This window comes from Echinops telfairi, unplaced genomic scaffold (assembly GCF_000313985.2).
Source record: "Echinops telfairi isolate 266 unplaced genomic scaffold, ASM31398v2 ScPeMD7_40;HRSCAF=151, whole genome shotgun sequence".
Taxonomy (NCBI): Eukaryota; Metazoa; Chordata; class Mammalia; order Afrosoricida; family Tenrecidae; genus Echinops; species Echinops telfairi.
In genome coordinates this window covers 1,630,078-1,651,248 of record NW_022103938.1, presented here as the reverse complement: position 1 = coordinate 1,651,248, position 21,171 = coordinate 1,630,078, and the positions used below count along the sequence as shown (strand labels likewise).

Genomic DNA, 21,171 nt, shown 5'->3' with positions numbered 1-21,171 from the left:
GAAGCAACAAAGCCCACATGGAAGAAGCACAGCAGCCTGTGTGATAATGAGGTGTTCATGGGATCAGGTATCAGGCATCTAAGACCCAGAACAAAATCATACCCAATGTGAATGGGGGTGTGTGTGTCAAGTGGAGACAAATGGACATCCCCTCACACAAGGGTCACAAGGAATTGATGAGCCTGTCAAGGTGCAGTATAGTACCGATGAAATACACAACTTTCCTCTAGTTCTTTAATGCTTCCTTCCCCCCACTATCATGACATCAATTCTACCTTACAAATTGGATTGGACCAGAACATGCACACTGCTACAGATAAGAGCCCACAACACCAAGAATCCAGGATAGATAAACCCCTGAGGACCAAGAGATACCAGAAGGATAAGGGGAAGGTGGGGGGAGATAGGGAGAATCAATCACAAGGATCAACATATAACCGTCTCCAACAGAGGATGATGTAAAATATGAAAATAATAATCTATAACTTATCAAGGGTTCATGAGAGAGGGCAGGGAGGGGAAATGAAGAGCTGATATCAAAGGCTCAAGTAGAAAGAAAATGCTTTGAAAATGATGAGGGCAACATATGTACAAATGTGCTTGACACAATGGATGAATGTATGGATTGTGATAAGAGATGTAAGAACCCCCAATAAAAGTATTTAATAAAAAAAAAACTTTCATAAAAGCCTATATCCAAAACTAGACCTTATAGAATACACAATCACCTGTCAAACCTCGATGAAAGGAAAATTGCTCAGGATTCTAAGTGTCATCTTTCATTTCACACATATTGGAATGCTTTGTCCTCAAAGACGATTATGTGGGCTATTTTAGGACTCAGTGACTGTTGAGGATGTGGCCGTGGATTTTACCAGAGAAGAATGGGCATTGCTGGATGTTTCTCAGAAGAAACTCTATAGAGATGTGATGGTGGAGACCTTCAAAAACCTAGCTATAGTAGGTACGAATAGCTTCATTATTATAAATTAATTCATTATTTATCAAATACACATGATTGTTGCAACAGTCACTGGGCTAAAGGATAGGAATACCTGGTTAAATATGACAATAATGCTAATTTAATCTCGGGATCAATTATATCCCAAGGTTTTCATGATCACAAATCTCTATGTATTACAGTCTGCCACTACTCTGTCAGCTTGTCACAATACTAAACTTGCATGTTTTTATTCTGGAAGCTACCCCCAAAGGTATTTCAATTATGAGCAGCATTACCTAGGGTGAATAGGTGTCTGTGGAACTTCCAAACTGAGCAGACTAATAGTAAGAAATGTTCCACTTCTGGAAAATGAGCAGCCACTGACTAGCATATGAATCATAATGGAGTATTATCTGACGTAGTGACAGAAGAAGAGCCCCATATGGTTACAAGATACCCAAAGTCTCATCTTTCACCCACAGACCAGGGTGTTGGTATCAAACTTCTGATACTGCAGTTAACAGATCAATGTGTACATCTATGCCACCAAGGTTTTAGTGTGTTTATTAAATATTTGAGAAAAAAGGGTAATTTATTTTGCAAATAATTCACTCCTGTGTATTTCCAGAATCCTTGATAATCAAGGTATTGAAACAATTTCAGGGAAATGTTAATTGAACTTCCTTTTTCTGTCAGGAGCACCATGTTGGTATGAACTATTTTGCTCTCTCAGAGTGGTAAGAGAAATGCCGAGGGAGAGGACCGAACATCCATCCACGATCACTGTGCCAAGAAAGCACTGACCAGCTCTTAGTCGAAGAAACTGTATTTGATAAATCAGTTAGAAAACTCTTATGTGCCTAAGAAGGTTATGCACAAATACCTGTCCTTGTGTTTTCATTATATTTAGACATTACAATAGCACCTGTGTTCAGAACGGAAAAAGAAAAGTCTTTAGTGTTAAATCTTCATTGTGCCCCATATTAGAAGCTCTTTTATTTGAGATTCTAATTCTATGCTAAATATGTAATTGTTATTGCTAATCTTCAAGAATGGTTTTAATTTCCCATTGGTTTGAACATTGCCAAACCATTAAAAAATGTATATATGGCAAAGTATTTTTTGTCTCACAGCTACTTCTTGTCTGTGTTTAATACCTTTATTTTTGTATCATACTGTGAACTTCAATGTACATAATTGGTTCTGCTACTCCAATGTTAATGAATAAGAAAAACTACCCACTGAAGATGTAATGGTAAGATTCTTGAAAAATCATACAAGTGCTTCCATACTAAAAAAATCTGTAAGTTTCATGGAAGTATAAAGCAAGATAACAACAAGAACTCAAGTGAGTGTAATTTACTTGAGAGAGACAATGCGCCAGGATCGAGTTGGAAGGACATGTTATTTAAGTACATGTAGAAGTAAAGAGACTGAAGCAAGTATTTGGGCATTTAAAAAACATGAGGTACAGGTGATTAATAACATTAATATTAATAACATAAAAGGTGGCAATTCAGAACCTGGTAGTGACTCCAAGGAATAGATGTTTGGGTGAACTCCTTCTCTAATAGTTACAGGTAAGTCACCATGAGCCAAAATTGTCTTATCATTTTATAATACCATACCTTTACATACACATGGAGAGTTAAGTTGTTATAAATATATAGAGATCAGTTGTTATATATGATAAATAAATAACCATCTGTGCACAATCAACCCACCATCTACACATACTCAACCACTGCTCTTTAGTCCATTTGAAATTATAGTGACAGTTACAGACTGCAGTGCTACCTAGGATTTTTTGAGGATGTTAATCTTTATAAATATAGGTCACCTCATCTTAAATCCAGAGATAAATTTTATTCATTTCAACAGCACCATAATTAGCAACCCAAAGCTAGTCACCTGGAATAGTGGTGAAGGGAAAGAAACGTCCTCTTTTCATCTTTAGTGTTACTTCTGCCTTGTGCCCTATATCTTTTAAACTTGATCTTCTAATTATAATCTATATATGTTACTGTTACTGTTAAACTTCAAGGATGAATTTAACTGCCAATTTCTCTTTGAATATTGCCTGCTAACCACAAGGTCAGCAGTTCTAAAGAACTACCCATTCCAAGGCAGAAATCTAAGCTAAGGCCTTCTACTCTCTTAAAGAATTATCTCAGAAAAACACAGGAGACTTTTTACATGGACCTAAAGGGTTGAATTGAGTCATAATATACTCAATTAAAGTGAATTTTTAGGCATAGTTGGTGCATCAAGAAAAATGAATGGAAATTTTCCAGAAACCTTTGATGCCCATCTCATGTTACTGTAGATGAATATAAATGTATGTTTGTATGTTATGTATATGTAGACACAAAAACATAAGGCTTGTGGTATTAAGCATTTTACCACTAACTGAAAGGACAGGGTTCTAACACATTGGTCCATGAGAAATACGACATTATCATTCTTATATAAACATACTTCTATGCTACCTTATAGAGTCACAGTGAGTAGAATTACTAAGTTGCAGCTTATGTAGATATCTATATTTATATTTGAATATAAAATATAAGCATATATATTATGTAATATTGTTACATATACATATGTATACCCTATATATATTAATTAGATTCACCTAATTATGACTGAAGAAATACCACTCAATTCAAACAGTCAACATTTACTTTAATAGTAGATTAAAAACATTTTCTTGCATATATATAGGTATATGTGTGTGTATGTGTGTGTGTGGGGGTTGTGTGTATCTATTTGTAATAATATGTGTTAAGATTTCTACCATGATAGTTTAAATTCATGTAAATTATCTTTTGAATATTAGAAACACAGTTTTCATATATCCACTTATATAATTCTTCCATATTTTATTAACTCACTGACAATTATGGTTATATCAGAGATTTAAATTTATGATTTGTTAGACAATTGAGGAGGAAAACTGTTTACTATCAATGGTAATGATGAAATGATAAAAACCTTTTTACCTGCTTGTTTTTATTTATTTATTTTTATTTTTAAATATTTCTTACTTTTATTGGGGTCTCTTACATCTCTTATCACAATCCATACACCCATCCAGTGTGTCCAGCACATTTGCACATATACCACCATCATCATTTTCAAAGCATTCTCTTCCCACTTGAGCCCCTGATGTCAGCTACCCATTTCATCTCCCTCCCTCCCCCGCCCGCCCTTCCACACGAACCCTTGCTAAGTTATATATTATTTTCATACCTTACATTGTCCTCCGTTGCCTACCAGTTTGTTTTTAGCAGAAAATATTTCCATTTGACATCCTCGGAAAGATATGAAGTAAATACTATGCGTGAGACCACCAATCAAATTTCAATTCTTCCTAATTAAAAAGATCAGGCTATGTATATCCCATGGAATGTCTTCAGTATGGAAAATCAATAAAGTATTTATCCTCACTAGAGCATAATAAGCAATATCACACTCAATGTTGACCAGGTTAGGAAATGTGGAAAAAACAATATGTATACTACAATAGAATTTCGAAAAGGAAACAAATGTTTTAACAATAAAGAATGTGGTAAAATCTTTGAAAATTCAACAACACTCATGGATGATATGGGAATCTCCAATGGCGCTAAGTCTCATGAATGTAGGCACTGTGAGAACTCACAGCAGAGAGAAGACTTATAATTGTATGGAATGTGGCAATGTTTTATGAGAAGCTCAGCTCTTACGAGACATATGAGAACTCAATGGGAAGAGGCCTTATAAATGTAAGGAATGTGGGAAAACGTTCACTAACTCCACACACCTCAAAGTACTTATGAGAATTCATAGTGGAGAGAGGCCTTATGAATGCAAGGAAGGTGAGAGAAGTTTTACTCAATCTGCACACCTCACCCAACCTATAAGAATTCACAGAGAAAAATGAGCAAATGTCAATAAATTACACACACACACAACTATAATGTTCATCAGAACACAGTGGAATGGCTAAAGAATATAGCAATGTCAGGAATCTCACTGACTCAAAAACATAGGTGATTTGTCCTTCAGGAGGCAGGACCCCGGTATTTTGAAAGTTTAGGATGGGTAAACTCCAGTAGATGAAACGGCACCTCCTTATTAAAAAACTAACTCATGTATCCAAGAACAAAGTGGAAGCAAAGATACTAAAATTTTGCTATGAGATGAGACATAATAAATTTAAAACAAAAATTCCTGATCCCAATTTGGATCCCAATTGTCCACTATTGGTCACTGCCACTACTGTGTGGCCACATATAGACTTACACTGGTACAAAGAAAGTAAAAATTACTTCAGATATGGTAGTATAGTGAAATATACAAGGCTGAGTTCTATATGACCCACTGGGACAGAAGCACATGCTCATGTCTGTTTCTGTACCAGCAACAGTGTACTGGACATGACATCAGGACCGTGGTGAGGTAGTTAGTTTATTGTGCCAACCTGGCCAATAAACATGTGGGGCTAATTGAAGGGCGGAGGGATAAATAGTTCAGTGAGCCTCGCCTTTCTGGTTCTCTGGTCTCTTGCTTTCTGATAGACCAGCGTGCAGCTGCCTTAGCCAGTTCCCTGCTTCAGCTGGCAAGGGTCACTTCCTGCAAGACATCCCTGAGGAGAAGCCACATGGACCTGCCCCGATGCAGCCCTGGGTGCTGGAGCAGCCATGTCGAGACCCCTGCCAGCGCTGAGGTGTTTACACATTCACTAACTCGACTTTCCTCCTGCAGTCGGCATCATTGCGTCTATTTTGTGAGACGGAGGAGGTCTTTGTTGATTGTTATTGGACATAATGGGTTAATCGGTTAATGTTGGACTTGTGGGCTTGGGCAGCACTGGGTTGGGATGTTTTCTTGATGTACACTTAACCTTTATATAAAACTCTCTCTTATACACGAGTTTCTGTGGATTTGTTTCTCTAAAGTACCCAGACTAACACACATGGTTTCTAAGTTTAGCAGCCACATCCTTTACATGGATCATGAAAAGTAATATCTTCCCTGAAAAACAAAACAAACCTCTTATATGTTCTGGTTTCAGACCAGGCTGGCAGTGTTGTCATTGATGAGTTACCACACATTGGACTTTGTTCTACTTAAGATTGCTATAGACAATTTCATCACCTTATTAAAAATAGGGTTCTTTGTACCGACAGAATAACCTCTCCCGGTCCCTCTAACAAACATAAGTGTTTTGAGTTCCTCCAGGAAGGAGCATCTGCTATTCTCGCAGAAACTACGTTGAAATAATAGTGATGGGATCACAGAATGCCACAGTCCCTGAAAAACAAGTCGATATATTCTTACATTATAAATACACATATCATATGAAAGCTAGGGCCTGTTAAGCACTTATTCATATAAAAGAATATATGTTCTGAAAAAAGTGACACCAAATTGGTAATACCATCTTATTGCCAGGGTGTCCCTGCAGAGTAGATGCTCAGCCCTGGTTAGCAACAAGCCAGAGAGCTGGCATATCAATTTTCAAACAGCATTAGACAGAGACAAGTGGTTTAAGATTTGAAATAAAATGATGTGTGAAGTGCTTGGTCCAAACAGTTATCATTAACATCAACAATAACACTATTTAAATTTTGTTCTTTTATTTTTTAATTATTTTATCACAATCTATATCAAGCACAATTGTACATTTGTCTTTTCCCTCCTCCCTCCTGAACCCTTGATAATGTATGAATTATTATTTTTCATATCTTACACTGATGTCTTCCTTCACGACTTTTCTGCTGTCTCTCCACCTGGGAGGAGGGGGTTATATGTAGATCATTGTGATCAGTTCCCCCTTTCTCTCCCCTCCTTCCCCTTCCCCTCCTCTCAATATTGGTTCTGAGGGGTTTATCTGTCCTGGGTTCCTGTGGGAAACAAAAAGATTTCTCCCAAGTTGTCTCTCCCAAATATGTGCCAAACGCAAGCGGCTGCTTGCTACACATGGTAAATGACTGTACACTAGGAGGTCGCTGAAAGTAGGTCAGAGGTTATTCTCCTTAAGGGTATCTAGAGCAACCAGACTGTATAATCTGACTCACCCTAAGTAGGGTCCAGTCCTTCTGATATTGTTCCCTTGAAGGAGTGCCCAAAGGCAAGCCTGGGACCACTCAAGGATGAGTAAGGTTAGACTACTATGCTGAGTCTAGGGTCTACAGAGACAGTAACTGAACTAATGGTTCCTGATGGGTATGGCAGGGGAGGTTGGAGCTAATAACATGAGTACAATAAAGAAGAAAGTGTCCCAAATTTTATCATTAATGATTGTTCAACTCTTTAAATTATGATTGAACTACTGAATTGTATGTTATGTGGATTATAGCTCAATAACACAAAACACAAAGTCAATGGTCAAGTGATACCCTCTCCTCTAGGCATAGTCTTACTGTAGGTGCCATCAGGCGGATTCCGACTCACAGCAGAGCCATGTGGCAGGATAAAGCTGCTGCCCCACAGGGTTTCTCGGGCTATCATCTCTGTGGGAATAGGCAGCGAGGTCTTTCTTCTACAGCGTTGCTTTCAGTTGGCTGCTGAGAACTGTTTAATGTCGTGCCATCAAGGCGTCCTCCACACATACTCTGGCTTCCCATGACCTACTTCCCATGTTATAACTGGGACAATCTTTCGAAAGAGAAAGCCATATTGTGTCAATATTCTGTCTAAAATGTTCCAAGTGCTTCCACTGTCTTTGGGAATGGTTCCCTGTCTTTCTGCAAGATGCAGGCATAAGCCTTCCCTCTCCATTTCAGAATCAAAGCTCCAGTCACAAGGATCTCCTTTATTTCCCTCAAAAGTGCCAGGCTCTCGCTTACCTCATAATCATCCTGAATAGCCTTGGTGGCATAGTGACTGTGTGGTGTGCTGCGAACTACAGGTCAGCAGTTTAAAACCATCAGCTGTTCCTCAGGAGAAAGATGAGGCTTTCTACTCCAATGAATAGTTATAGTCTCAGAAACCCACAGGGGCAGTTCTACCTTGTCCTGTAGGGTCACCATGACTCGGCATTGAGTCCATGGCAATGAGTTTGTTTGATTTTTGTTTTTATTTTTCTCCTAACTGAAGTCCCTGGATGGGACAGTCAATGCACTTGACTGATCAAGAGATTGACAGTTCAAATTCACAAGCAAGTCCTGACATCGTACTTCAAAACTATAATGACCACTGAAAACCCCAAGAAGTAGAGTTTCCTCTAACACACGTAGGTAACTGAGATTTGGAAACCTCTGGATGGCAACTGGTTATTTTGACTTTTGGCTAACTTCTACTTAAGGAAGCCTCGTGGCATAATGCGCTACATATTGGGCTGATAACTACAAGGTCAGCAGTTCAATGGCACCAGCTATTCTGTGGGAGAACAATGAGACTATCTTTTCTCAGAAAGAATTTCATAGGTTCCCAAACTTATTTCACCAACTGGCCCTTCACAGAAAAATAATAAATACTCAGCACTTCCCTGGCAATTAAAAACTTTTGTAGGATAGCCCATAACCTGGAATAAAGTGTAGGTATCTGCTGTTGCAACCTCCCGGCATCATTTCAGGGATCCCCACCTCCACCCTCAGGGAAGAGCTACTGCCCACTTTGGAAAACACTGACTTACAAGCTCTGGAAACACCAGGGGTCAGTTCTAACTCTGTGCTAGAGGGACCGGATGAGTCAGAATTGACTTGTTGGTAGTGGTGTGGTTTTAACTCCCACTCAAGGTCATTGCAGCAAGGTTGGTTCATCTGGAATCAGACTGAGGATGAAATCGCAGCCTTGCTACTTAATGACTGTATGAGCCTCAGCAAGTTAACCCACATGTCCTTAAAGTTATGAAGATTAAAGGATTCAGTCCTTCTCAAGTTTTCCTAACATGTGCCCAGTTCCCACATATGCTTCATTATTCTTGTGAAATCCTGTCTTGGGATAACCTACATGTTTTGACTTATTTTATTAATAGTTCAGTTATAAAAATGTCTCCCTTGCTGGTGGTCATGTTTTACCTCATATAAAAATTACTTCCGAGAAAATTTCTAGTTGATATGATTGTAGTTATTTATTTATAATGGAATTGATGTACTGTAGTCTGAAATTACAGTGCTAAGTGTGTCATCCTGTACTGAAACACAGTCTTTGAAACATGAGAACACTGGCACAATGTTTCATTCTTGTCTCCATGAGAGTTGTCTCTAGGGATTGTTGTGGGGGGAAGTCAGATGCTTATAGACATCCTCCCTGAAGGCAATGCTGCCAGACTGCTGTCTCACCCCACCACAGGGGTGGGCCTGCTCCCTGCTGCTGGGGACAATGGATTATTTCTCCCTGAAGCTTGCAACCATTAGCTTGGTTCCTGTAGGTGGGGTTTACACCCTACTGATTGTGCTTCCTATGGAGATCCAAAGAACAGGTCAAAGTTAAGCATATATTATACTGGTATTTTAACAACAATGTGATGATTATGTAACTCTAATTGCTTTAGGAGAGTGATTAGATCATACATTCTAACAGTTTATCTTCAGTGTGGCAATGGGTTAGATTGAGTTAGAGAGCACCTATCCCTGCCTTTGAGTTCATATTTCACCTTGACTGAGTGGGATTGTTACCAGGGATACAAGGATGTTTCAACATTAGAAAAACTACTAATGTAACCAACCTCATAATCAGGACAAAGAATAAGAACCATATGATTATATAAATAGATGTAGAAAAGCACTTGACAATGTCCAACACCATGCCTGATTAAAAAAAAATGAAAATACTCAATAACATAGAAATAAAAGGGAGAGACCTCAACACATTAAATGTATTAAAGGAAACACATTCTAAACACAGTGAAGGACAATTAGATGACTGGAACTTGCAGATAATAAGACACTTATGCAAATAGAAAGGTTTCATCAAAGGGTAGCACAGAACCCACAGATTGGGGGACAGTAAATCTTTAGCAGTGAGGGGAGGGAGAAGTAGGGAGATGAGAAGAGGAGGAGCAGAAGACAACTGTGGCATGTTCAGGAATTCCCCATCTTGACGCTCACCTGTCTGCATCAAGGGCAAGAAGGCTTGAGTCTGGGGGGTGCAGCTTGGGGAGCAGAGCCTGAAATGAGTGTCTGAGGATGACACAGGCTCCTCAAGTCTCTTGATTCTACAAGGCTTGTGGCTCTTGGTTCTACAAGGTTTGAGCCTCTTCTTCCAGTTAGGTGGTTGGGAGAAGTTCACGTGAAAGCCATATGGTGCCAGGAGAGATGTGATCGAGTGGAGCAGATGGCATCAGATGCTGTCAGTTGTGTGTCTCTGTGGTCCATGCAGCTGCAGTGTCTCTTGGGGAAATTCCCAGTTGTGAAGCATGCCCTCCACCCACCACTTTTCTGTCAGTTTGTCTTCAGTCTTCAGTGGCTTGTGTGTTGTTGTGATTCAAAAGCAAATGTGTTTCAAATGCAAGCAGGGTCACCCAGCATGGTTTCCCTAAGGTCTTTCAGAGATAAGAGACAGAGGGAGACCTTTAATTAATAGGTTGATTGAGGGAGGTGAGGTTTGTAGGGAACAGGAAATCAAAGGAAATGAGGTGAAAGGGGTTTAGGATAGCTGCATTAAGAAAGGTTACAGCTGGTCCTGCTCTATAGCCAGAGAATTAGCTAACGTCCAAGGTATAGAGCACGAGGGCCGCTGTTACAGAAAGGAAAGGAAAATTAGGTGTAATACAGACCCACTGAGGAACTACGCTTGTCTGGCGAGGACAGAGCCCAATGGCTCTGGTGCCACCGCCCCGATTGCGCTCCCGGAGGCCCGGCGGGAAGGGACGGTGGGAAGAGCAGGCGGCAGGAAGGGTCCCCGAGAAGGAGGCACGGAGTTCCAGGGAGCCAGCCGGGGAGAGGAGCGCGCGAAGGCACAGGCACGCCGTGTGCGTGTTTCCCGCGCCATCTGGAAGTTGAGATTGGCCGAGTCCGCGCATCTTTCTGTGGGCGCGCTCTGGCCACAGACTGGGTTTCTGCTGCCGGCTCAGCGCCGCCGCCGCCTCCGGACCGGGTCCAGACGGAGCAGAAGCACCTGAGAAAGAACCTGTTCTCACCCCGGCCCGGAGCCGCCCCTCCAGCCCCTCCCTCCAGGGGCGGAGCTCCCTCGTTATCTCCAGGCCCCGCCCTCCGCACAGACCCCGGCCCCAGACGTGGTGACGCAATTTCCTGTGGACGCCGCTTCCTCCAACTGAGAAGTACGCGAGCGAGCGTCCCAGGAGGGTAAGCGGGGCTCTACGTTCTTTGTGGATCCCGGTGGCGGAGTCCCCTTCGGGCCTGGCGTCCCCAGCGGAGTCCGCACCTGCCCGCCCGCGGTCCAGGTCGCCGCGATCTCCTGGGACGTTTCCATTTAAATCCTTTCCCAGCTGGTAACAGGCCTCTGCCTTCCGGCCTGGGAATATCCTGTTCCCCTTTTCCTGCTTAGAGCCCCTCCTGCACCCTCACCCCTTACTCCGGAAAGGCGCGATTGGGGGTGGGTTCTTGTCTGGGGCCCGTCCCTTCCGTGTCAGGTCCCGGGCCTGAGAACAGGGGACCCGAGAGTGGCATTTCCTGAAAGGAGAGGCCACCCCACTGATGACTGAGGTCTGTATTCGAGCTTAACTTCTGAGCACCTTGCTTTGCAAAAGGGTGCCATAGCAGTGACAGCCCCAAATCCCTGCATAGTCCCCACATAGAGTAAGCCTCCAGTGTATGCTTTCTGACCATTAACCAAGGTTGTAGGCAATCTGGCCCTCAGGCAGAGGGCTTTGTAGTGTGGATTACCCTCACCTTTCTCCAGGCAGCGTAGGGAGGGGCTGTCCTTCTTTATAGGCTTGTAGTCTTGTGTGTCTGTGATGGAGGTCACCAAACTGGAGACAGTTCAGGGGTCTCCTAGACAGGAGCCGTGTCTTATCAGTCTTGTCTGATCCGTCTGCGTGGGTCAGAAAGCCCTGGAACAATCTTGTAAGCCTTCTATCTACTGCTGGAAGTGTCTGTGATTGTGATGTGTTGCTTGGCCACCAATCATGCTTTTGTGACAATTTCTTTTGCCCTGCCCCCTATCCACACCCTCATTATCTCAATTGTGAACCTGGGAAGACATTTCCACCTGTTGGTTGCTTACTTCATCCAGATGATGTGTTCTTGTCTTTGCGTTGTCTTTGTCTTTTAAGATGTAATAAATTTTCTCTTTAAACTTTATTTAAAATGGGGTCTCCTTAGCATGTCCCTTCTGAATCATTTGTGCCCATGGGAAACTAGGTTGTGTTCTGTTTTAGGCAAAGAGCCTCCAATCTCGAATATAATTTAATGCAACATTTATCAAGTCTTAAAAAAGACAACGAGAATACAAAGACGCAGACACGTCACCATATGAAGGAGATCATTAGCACAGGTCAAGGAAACATTCAAGTCGGGAATCTTATGAAATAATGTTGAAAGGACACTGTCAGAAGTTCATGATTGGTGAAACAGTACAGGATTTTTATAAATGGGATTACAGAAGCAGGTCCAGGGCCTAAATTGGGGTCTACATTGTCAGATAGAAGGTTTTACATGATTGTTCTGGCCATCTGACCCAGACCTTCAAGACTCAACTGATAAGGCATGGCTCATGAGTAGAACAACCTGGATTGACTGGAGAAGGATGGATGGTGTCCACTTTCAAACGTCCTCTGCCCCTGGGCAAATTTAATCGATGGTCTTTGCTTAATGATCAGAAAGAATTCAGTGGAGGCTTAAACTATATGGGGACCTTTCAAATGGACTTCAGGCAGTCACTGCCATCCACAACCCTTCACTAACTGCGGTGCTAAGATTTTGATCTCTAATACAGCTCCTGAGATTTGTCTCCCAATCTCAGCTGAAGCTGTCCCTTTCCACTTGGAGTGTGAAGAGCCCCACTTGGGGATGTCTCCCCAAATAAACCTCACTCCAGAGATTGATTCTATTATTGGCTCATTTCTGTTTAACACTTTACTCTTCCACCCTGTGCCACCACCCCCTTATCATTCCCTCTTGGCTCTTAAGAGCATTGCTGGCCCAGATTTAATGTTCGCTCAATTTTTAATGGGGAATTTTGGTTTCCTTTTACATCCTCTTGGTTTAAAGAATCCAGCAATTATTTTATTATTTTAAGGTCCTTTTATATATTAATCTGGAGAAAATAGGTTTTTTTGACATGTAAGGAGTTTCACTTTTGAAAATCCACAAGGCATTTCTCATTCCTGTAGGATCACTGAGTCAGAATTGGCTCAATGGCAGTGAGTTTTGGTTTTGTGCATTAATATTATATTTTAGTGACAGATGCCCTAAAGGTCAGCACTTTTTTGTTGTTTTGATTTATTTTATTTTCACAGTGACATAGAATTTAAATTAGCCATTAATCAGTTATCCTAGTGGATATAGAAAACATTTCTTAGAAACAAATTTTAAGTATGTAAATTCTTTTTATCCTCTTCATTTACTTACTTCAGTTAGTTAACTGTTTCTTCTTCAATTTGTTTTGTTGTAAGCAGGCCGTTGAATAAACAAAAGTAGCAGAGACCAAGTATAGTTTAAGAGGTTTATAAGGGTCCAAACCCAGACTCAGCGCTGAGGGACCACACCAGAGTGCTGGGTGTGGACCCTGAGCTGAGATGGGGACGAGCTTTTATACGCATACAATTTATTGGGTCACAATGAAAGAATGCGGTACTTTGCATTATCTTTCAGCTTGCAGCAGCATGTGGTTTTTCTAAGAAGCTGCAGGGTACAGAAACAACATTTTGCAGTTAGCTGACCTTTACACAAGCTTGAGATCATCCTATTTTTCTCTTGTTCTTATTGCAACAACTTCCTTATCACCCAGAACAATTTCAACTTCCTTATCTCATTCATTATCACAGTTTGATTTTACTGTGTGTGTTAGTCTGGGTACTTTAGAGAAACAAATCCACAGAAACTCATACGTATAAGAGAGAGTTTTATATAAAGGTTAAGTGCGCATCAAGAAAACATCCCAACTCAGTGCTGCCTAAGCCCACAAGTCCAACATTAACCCATATGTCCGACACCAATCCACAAAGTCCCCCTCCATCTCATAAGACAGATGCAATGATGCCCACTGCAGGAGGATAGCTGAGTCAGTGAATGTGTAAGCATCCCAGCGCTGGCAGGGGTCTCCACACTGCTGGTCCAGCACCCAGGGCTACATCGGGGTAGGTCTGTGTGGCTTTTCCTTGGGGATGTCTTTCAGGAAGTGAGCCTTGCCAACTAAAGCGGGGAACTGGCTAAGGCAGCTGCATCCTGGTCCGACTATCAGAAAGCAAGAGATCCGAGAACTAGAAAGGCGAGGCTCACTGAGCCACTTATCCCTCCGCCGTCAATTAATCCCACGTGTTTATCAGCCAGTTTGGCACAATAAATACCTCACTGTGTAAGAACTATGTCCTACTAATAGCTCCTCATTTTTTAAAAATTGTGTCATAACTATTTCTACTACAAGGCAACATCCAGACATATAATTTTTATGTATAGTATGATATGAGCTTATGTAAAATAAGCTACCTTTTTCCCTCTGTCCCACTGCATGGTAATACTTGAATGTTCCAACCTTTCGTCCGAGTGTTCTTGATAAAAGGCTTGTTTTATTCACTGCTTTGTTGTTCTCTGGCGTACTCCAATGGATTCTGTTAGTGATGCCATAGGACCTTAAACTCTTCCTTATGGTTTCTAGGCTATAATCTCTATGTGAACAGACTTCCACATCGTGGAACACAACTGTTTTCACTTCATGTGATTGCCCATCATTTTACCACAGGACCAGTAGGGCTTCTTCACTGACTAATTTAGATATGCCAAGTTCTCTGTAGGCTTACATGTTTTTCATTATGGACATGGAGATTCTTAATGAAAATATTTTTGTTTTTCTTATTTAGCCATTTTTTTCAACATAGTAGCAGTAGGCTTACATAGACATGGATACATTATCATCAGTTTACTTTTGCCTTGGATTGGGTGCCCTGGAGTTAATTCCATCTCCTAGCAGCTTCATGTGGTGAAGAGCAGAATAGTGCCCTAGCGTTTCTGAGCATCATGTTTGTGGAAGCAGATCTCCAGGCCTGTTCTTCCCCAGTCATGCAGGCTGAGTTTAACCCGTCCACCCTCAGTGGAACAGTCTAGTGCCAGCTGTTTATGAAACCTTCATTGTTCCCAACCCCACAACACAAACTCACTGCCACAAAATCAATTCTGACTCACAGTGTTCCTCTGTAGGTGTCTGAGATTCGCAATCTATACAGGAGGAACCAGCCTCACTTTCCTCTTACAGATCTGCTGGTGGGATTGAACTGTCAGCCTTGAGGGTAGCAAACGAAGCCAGAATTCGCTTTCTTTTTCCCCTAGAAATGAATCAAACCAAACAGATGCCATCAAATCCGCACCAACTCCTGGAGACTGCACGTGTAACTTTAATGTAGCTTTAAGGGAGATGTTATATGTAAAATACTTAATATTCTTTCTGAGTTTTCATGGAAGATCAACAGGCATCCTAAAGATTGTTAAGATGTACAATATTTGAGGAATGATAAAAGATTTATTATATTAGTCTGTTTATAATTATACTGTTTAGCATAATATATTAGGAACAGATAGGCAGTGGCTTAAAAATGTTCATCGGTAAATTCCATTAACTTTGCTCCATTTTCCTTGATATTTTTGAAGGGCCCTTATGCATTCATGACATTAAGGATTGGTTACTAATGAGCTCCTTGTATTTTTCATGCTGGTTGCATGCTGGGTAGAAACTATCATATCTAATGAAGAAAACTTTTTCTTGGATTTGTTTATCTGAGATAGGACTGAAAATGAAGGCTATGTGTTTACTTCGGTTCTTATTGCAGTGCAAACCAACTCACTGCCATTCAGTGGATTCCTACTCGACAGCTACCCTACAGGACAGGTTAAAACTGCCCCTGTGTATTTCCATGGCTGCATTTATGGAATTAGAATGTTTCCTCTTATTGCAACTAGGATCCACTAGAGGACAAGAATGTAAATTTCCTTTGTAATATGCTTGAATATGTTTCATCAGTGCATGCTACAGGGTTCTTTGGGGCTGCTAATAAAGGCCTGACACATTTTGCCACTTTGCTTTGAGTATCAACCCAAAGCCGCTCAGTTCCAGGTCCGTGGATCAGCAAACCCAGCTCCCCCAATTAAGTGTCCAGAGACACCCCACTCCACAACGCCCAAATGCACTCAGTTTTACGTGCCCTTCTCCTGGGGTTGTCCAGCACTCTGGCTCGTGCTCCTGGTTCTACTTTTGCTGTTGCTGCTGCTGTACAACTTCCACTCCTTTGATATCAAAGTTCTCTTTTAGATCAAAGGGATTCACTTGGAAAGTAGAAAATTCTACCTCTTTGGCATTGTTGCTAGAGGAAGAGGCCTGTGCAGCTAGATGATCCATACATGTGCTAAAGTGACATTTGCCATAAAAGAAAATACCGAAAATGGAGCATGGCCCCGAGCCTGGGAGGAATCTTTGGCCAGGGCAGAATCCAAAGTCAGAGAAACCTGGCACTTCCTCCTTACTCAATTGTATTTCCTTCCATTTTAGGTCCTAGCTGTGGTAAATGGAGACCTGGTGTGTTGTAGGTAATTGGAGACCAATGACAACCATCTTGCACATCCAAGATACCACAAGTTAGTGTTTTAAATGTTCTAACTGGCTGTCGACCACACGTCTTCCACCTCCCTCCAAATTGCCTAGTGACTCCGCTTCCATACCCAGCCCCCTTTGTGGAGTGGGTTCTTGCCCCAGGCAGCATAGTCAACAAAACTTCCAGAAGCTGGAGCTAGAAAGGTGAGTACCACAGAGAATGGAGGTATTATAACATTAAAGGTAGAGGTTGGAGAAAATTGTTGGGGGCTGTTTACTCCTGGCCTTGAGGTTTCTCAGTAATGTCAAGGGGTGGCACAAGAAGCCAAGAACCTGAGCCCTAAGAGGCATAATGGGTCACATCTCTACTGTTACTGGACCTTTCCTGTGAATGTAAACATTTTATAAACCTTGCCTGCCTGGGTTTTCCTTCCTTATTGATCCTCAGAGTTGCCATCATAAAGGTCAGCATCGCCAACCTGGGTCTTGGTTCTCTGTGTTTAATGTGAGAGCTGTGTGACCAGAGTCCAAACATGGATTTGTGCTTTTGGAGGAGGCCAAGCCCAAGGTCCTCCAGAGTCATCATTGTCCCATTTCTGCAGTTCATTTTCATGGTACCTCCTGCCCCCTCTCACCCTGACACCAGAGCCTGTACAGCAGTTCTAAAACAATAATTCCACCTGTCCCACTGTATGATGAGGTAGAAAGTGAAAGAGAGAGCTAGTAGCAGAAGGTGCTGGTTGTTAACGGGGTCCTGGGTGGGCTAGTTCTTCTTATAAATTCTTCCATGAAATGAGACACGGGACAGTAATTTCAGCTGCGTCGTGTGTGAGGTATCCACCTCTATCTGATTGGAGGCAAAGAGTTGCAGTTTCAGAAACACACAGGGGCTGTTGTACCCTGGACTGTAGGGATGCTATGACTCAGAATTGACTCCATGGCCATGTTTTTTTGTATTTTTGTTGTTTTTAATCTGCAAAAGAACAAAACCATGTGTGACCTCAGTACTCTGAGTTCAATATGGTAGCTTTTTTCTTCGGGACAGGAATGGTGACTTTGGGCTGTTCAGATATTGCTCATAGACCTGGAAGTCCTCATTTGCATTTCGTATAACTATTGCCTCTCTTGTTTTACTTTTCTACTAGTGTTTCTTCATGCTCCAATTATTTTTTCAGTGTGGGAATTTCCACGTATACTTATTGCTAATGAGCTTTCCATTTGGTGAGTGACCATGGAGCTTTCTTTCCTGGCCATGAAGACCTGGGTGTGCTTTGACTCCTTTGGCCTGCACGTTGAGAATTGTTGGGTCTTTGAGCATCTGGAATCTAAATGAGCATTTGCAGACTCATCTCAGAGCACTCCCAAGTTGTTAGAATTTCCTTATCCATCCAGGGGTCCCTGGCTAGCATGTCCTAAAGGAATCATTTTGTTTCTCCTACACTAGCTCACCAAATATAAATATGCTTGTGTTACTGCTTAGGCTCCACCGCTGCTGCATTCTTCATAGCGGTTTTTACCATTTGACATTGTGTTTTGTTCTCATTAGCTGCTGTGCAGTCATTTTCCACTCAAAGCCACCTCATGAGTCCAGGGAAGAACTTCATTGGATTTGGAATAATGTGCCTTCGGAACAGATTGTTCTTGCTTTGTTTTGTTAAATGCTGTGTTGGCTTTGCCTGGGTGATAATATTACCTAAATTGTGGTGACCAGATTTAAAGCGGGACATCATTGACTGGGGGGGTTCTTGATTAAAAATTTGGTCTATATAGACCAAATAGACTGTTCCCTAGCTTGTCGTGCATTCTTTCCAAAAATCGGGACTTTTTAAAAACGCCAAATAGCGGGACTGTCCCGCCAAAAGCAGGATGTCTGGTCACTAGAACCTAAATCCATTTAATGCAAGAGACAGACATAGGGGCCGGAGGTAAGCAGTATTGTCTGAGACTTAGGGATTTTCCAGGAAAATGAGTTCCATTTGGTTGTTTTCTTTGTCATCGTCCACTACACAGAGGATCTCTAGGTCATCTCTAAGTGATGACTGACAGAATGACAAGCTGTAGGCCTATGAGCAGAACTGTTGGCAGGAATTCAGTTGTAGACACATGGCCTGCATGCTGACCTGGTTTAACAACTTACCATTTGAGCAATACTGCACACGTGCTTAAGTGTTGGTGACTTTCTTCAGCTCTATCCTATTGGAAGCAACATCTCCTTTAAAGAGGCAAGAGGACTAAATGAGCTCTACTGTGGCAAAATCTTTTTGGAAATTGCTTAAAATCATAGTTGCTGAATAAATGCAATGTTTTATCAGGAATATGTTGTTTGACAGAAACCCTAGTGATTCATGTGGTTGAAGCACACCATTGTGATCAAGGGAGGGTGATGAGGCTGTTCGTGCCCATAAATATTTACAATCTTGAAAACACTAATGAGCAGTTTCACTCAATGGTATATGGTTAAAATGAGTTAGAATTGACTTGACAACACTGCATTTGGGTTTTATTCATCATAAAGGAATGAAATTTAGGCTTGTGAATGCTTTAAATTGTGTCACCTGATGCACTGCTGTGGATGGGATTTTTGAAAGGTTTATTGCATCTACATTTACATTACACTATCATAGGAGAATTATAGAATGACTGTGGCAGCTCATGTCAATGTACTTTATAGCTACTTGACTATGCCACGCAATTTCAGCATCAAAGTGCAACATCAGCAGCCTTTCCTATGTTGTTAGGTGTCAGCGTGTCCATCAACCCATAAAACCCGATATACACAGAATGAAACATTGCCCTGCCATGCACTGTCCTCAAAAATGTTCCCATGTGTGAGCCCATTGCTATAGCCACTGTGTCCATCCATTTAGTCAAAGGCCTTTCTCTTTTTAGCCTCTCTTCTCCCTTATGAAACATGATGTCCTTCTCTTGGCACTGGTCTCTGCTGAGCAAATGTGGGAACAAAAGCAGGAGAAGTCATAGGGGCGAGTCCCACAGCTGAGAGAATGCTAGTGGTCATCACGTTCTGCTAGTCTGCCTTCCATGACCTGCAAATGTGAGGAAACCTTGGAGTGGCCCAGCTGAAAACCTGGTGTGTAAGCCCTAGGATCCTTGCGCTACAGTCCAAATGCATCGACGTTCAGTCTCAATTTTTAAGAAACTTGGAATCTAGCTACATTTTCCCAATCAGCAAACAAAATGGCCTGCTGTTATGATACTTTACATATTGTGCTTTTTGTCAGCATATAACCTTAGTGTGTATTTATGTAGGCATCCAGGTCTTTTTGAGGGGAACAGTCCATAATAATTACATTACGGTAGCTTTGTAATGGGAACATTTTGATGACATCTGTATTCTCTTGTTCCCCATCTTTCACTCTTGCCCTGTGACCCTTTTCGATACTCTGGCCCGTCTTCATGAAGGTACAAAATACAACCATAGAGTGACTGAAAAGTAGGTGTGTCACATAGAAACACTGCAGAAAATTCACAATTCCCCCAAATAATCATCTCTTTCAGTAGATAATGTGTCAGGTCCTGATCACCTGGAACTCTGCAGGAGAATACCGTGAATCCAGGGCTTTGGGTTGCTACTTTGTCAGTTCATACCAGTAGCTCTCCAAGGGCTAATGAGGAGCTACAGGGAAAGATAGAAATTCTGCAGTGTTTTCTACTTTTCTCTTGCTTTCACCCTGGGCGTCATGTTTTGATACACATTCTGGTTGGCCCTATGTGAGGAGGTGAATTTCTCCCCTCCAATGGAAGAGAAAATAAGAATATGGAATAGAGGCTTATTTTTTGATCACTTGTCTGATTTATGTTATGTGTCTGACTACACATATATGGTCACTGTATTATATGTTAACAGAAATTCCTTGTTTTAGTTCATTAATTCATCAGTACATGAGGAGCTTCAACACTACAGACAACTACAGACCTAAATCGATGGCTTTCATCACCAAATGGGTGCAAACAAATTTCACTGTTTCAGAGTTCTAATCTGAATAATTGTGTGGTTCCTTTCTGTAAGATAAACACCATAATTTTGATCTATCCTGTATTTTTTTAATCATGTTTAAAAGACTTGTTTTATTCAGCGAGGCAACTCTATTGCCATTGTGTGCCCTTCTCTTTAGTATGCGTTTAGAATTCAGCTGGATTATTAGACTTTCATTGTCTACCGGTCTGTACACTTAGTTCTTCCCTGTTTGAAAGGTGTTAACGACTGTTAAGGAACCTCAATAAAGCTGAAGATTACTTCTTGTCACATTGCTGTTTGACAGTAAAATTTCCCCTATGACAAATGTTAAACGCCTAGCCATCAGGGATAGACACAAAATAATTTTTTTTTTTTTTTTTTTAAAAAGGAGATTCGCTAGGAAGCTATGCGAGGAACAAGAATCAGAGATCAGAAATCATCTCCTGGTCTGATCCTGTGCTGTGAGCCCCCTGTAGTTCAGGGCCTGTCATGCCGGGGGCTTGTGTCTGACTCTCAGTGACTGCCTCTCACTGTGTACCTTACACAGTAATACTTGGCCCTGTCTTCAGTAGTCATGGAGGTCACCTGAAGGAAGAACTGATTCTTTGATGTGTCTCTG

General features: G+C 41.5%; 1 protein-coding gene across 1 annotated transcript in view; it reads left to right on the top strand.

Annotated features, from left to right (window-relative positions):
* Positions 1 to 11,154: 11,154 nt before the first annotated feature.
* Positions 11,155 to 21,171, top strand: part of LOC101656977 (zinc finger protein 615-like) — a 40,466-nt gene continuing 30,449 nt past the window's right edge. Inside the window, exons 1-2 of the mRNA XM_045290526.1 lie at positions 11,155 to 11,181; positions 16,535 to 16,780. The gene's annotated coding sequence lies outside the window, so the exon portion shown is untranslated. The remainder of the gene's footprint in view (positions 11,182 to 16,534; positions 16,781 to 21,171) is intronic.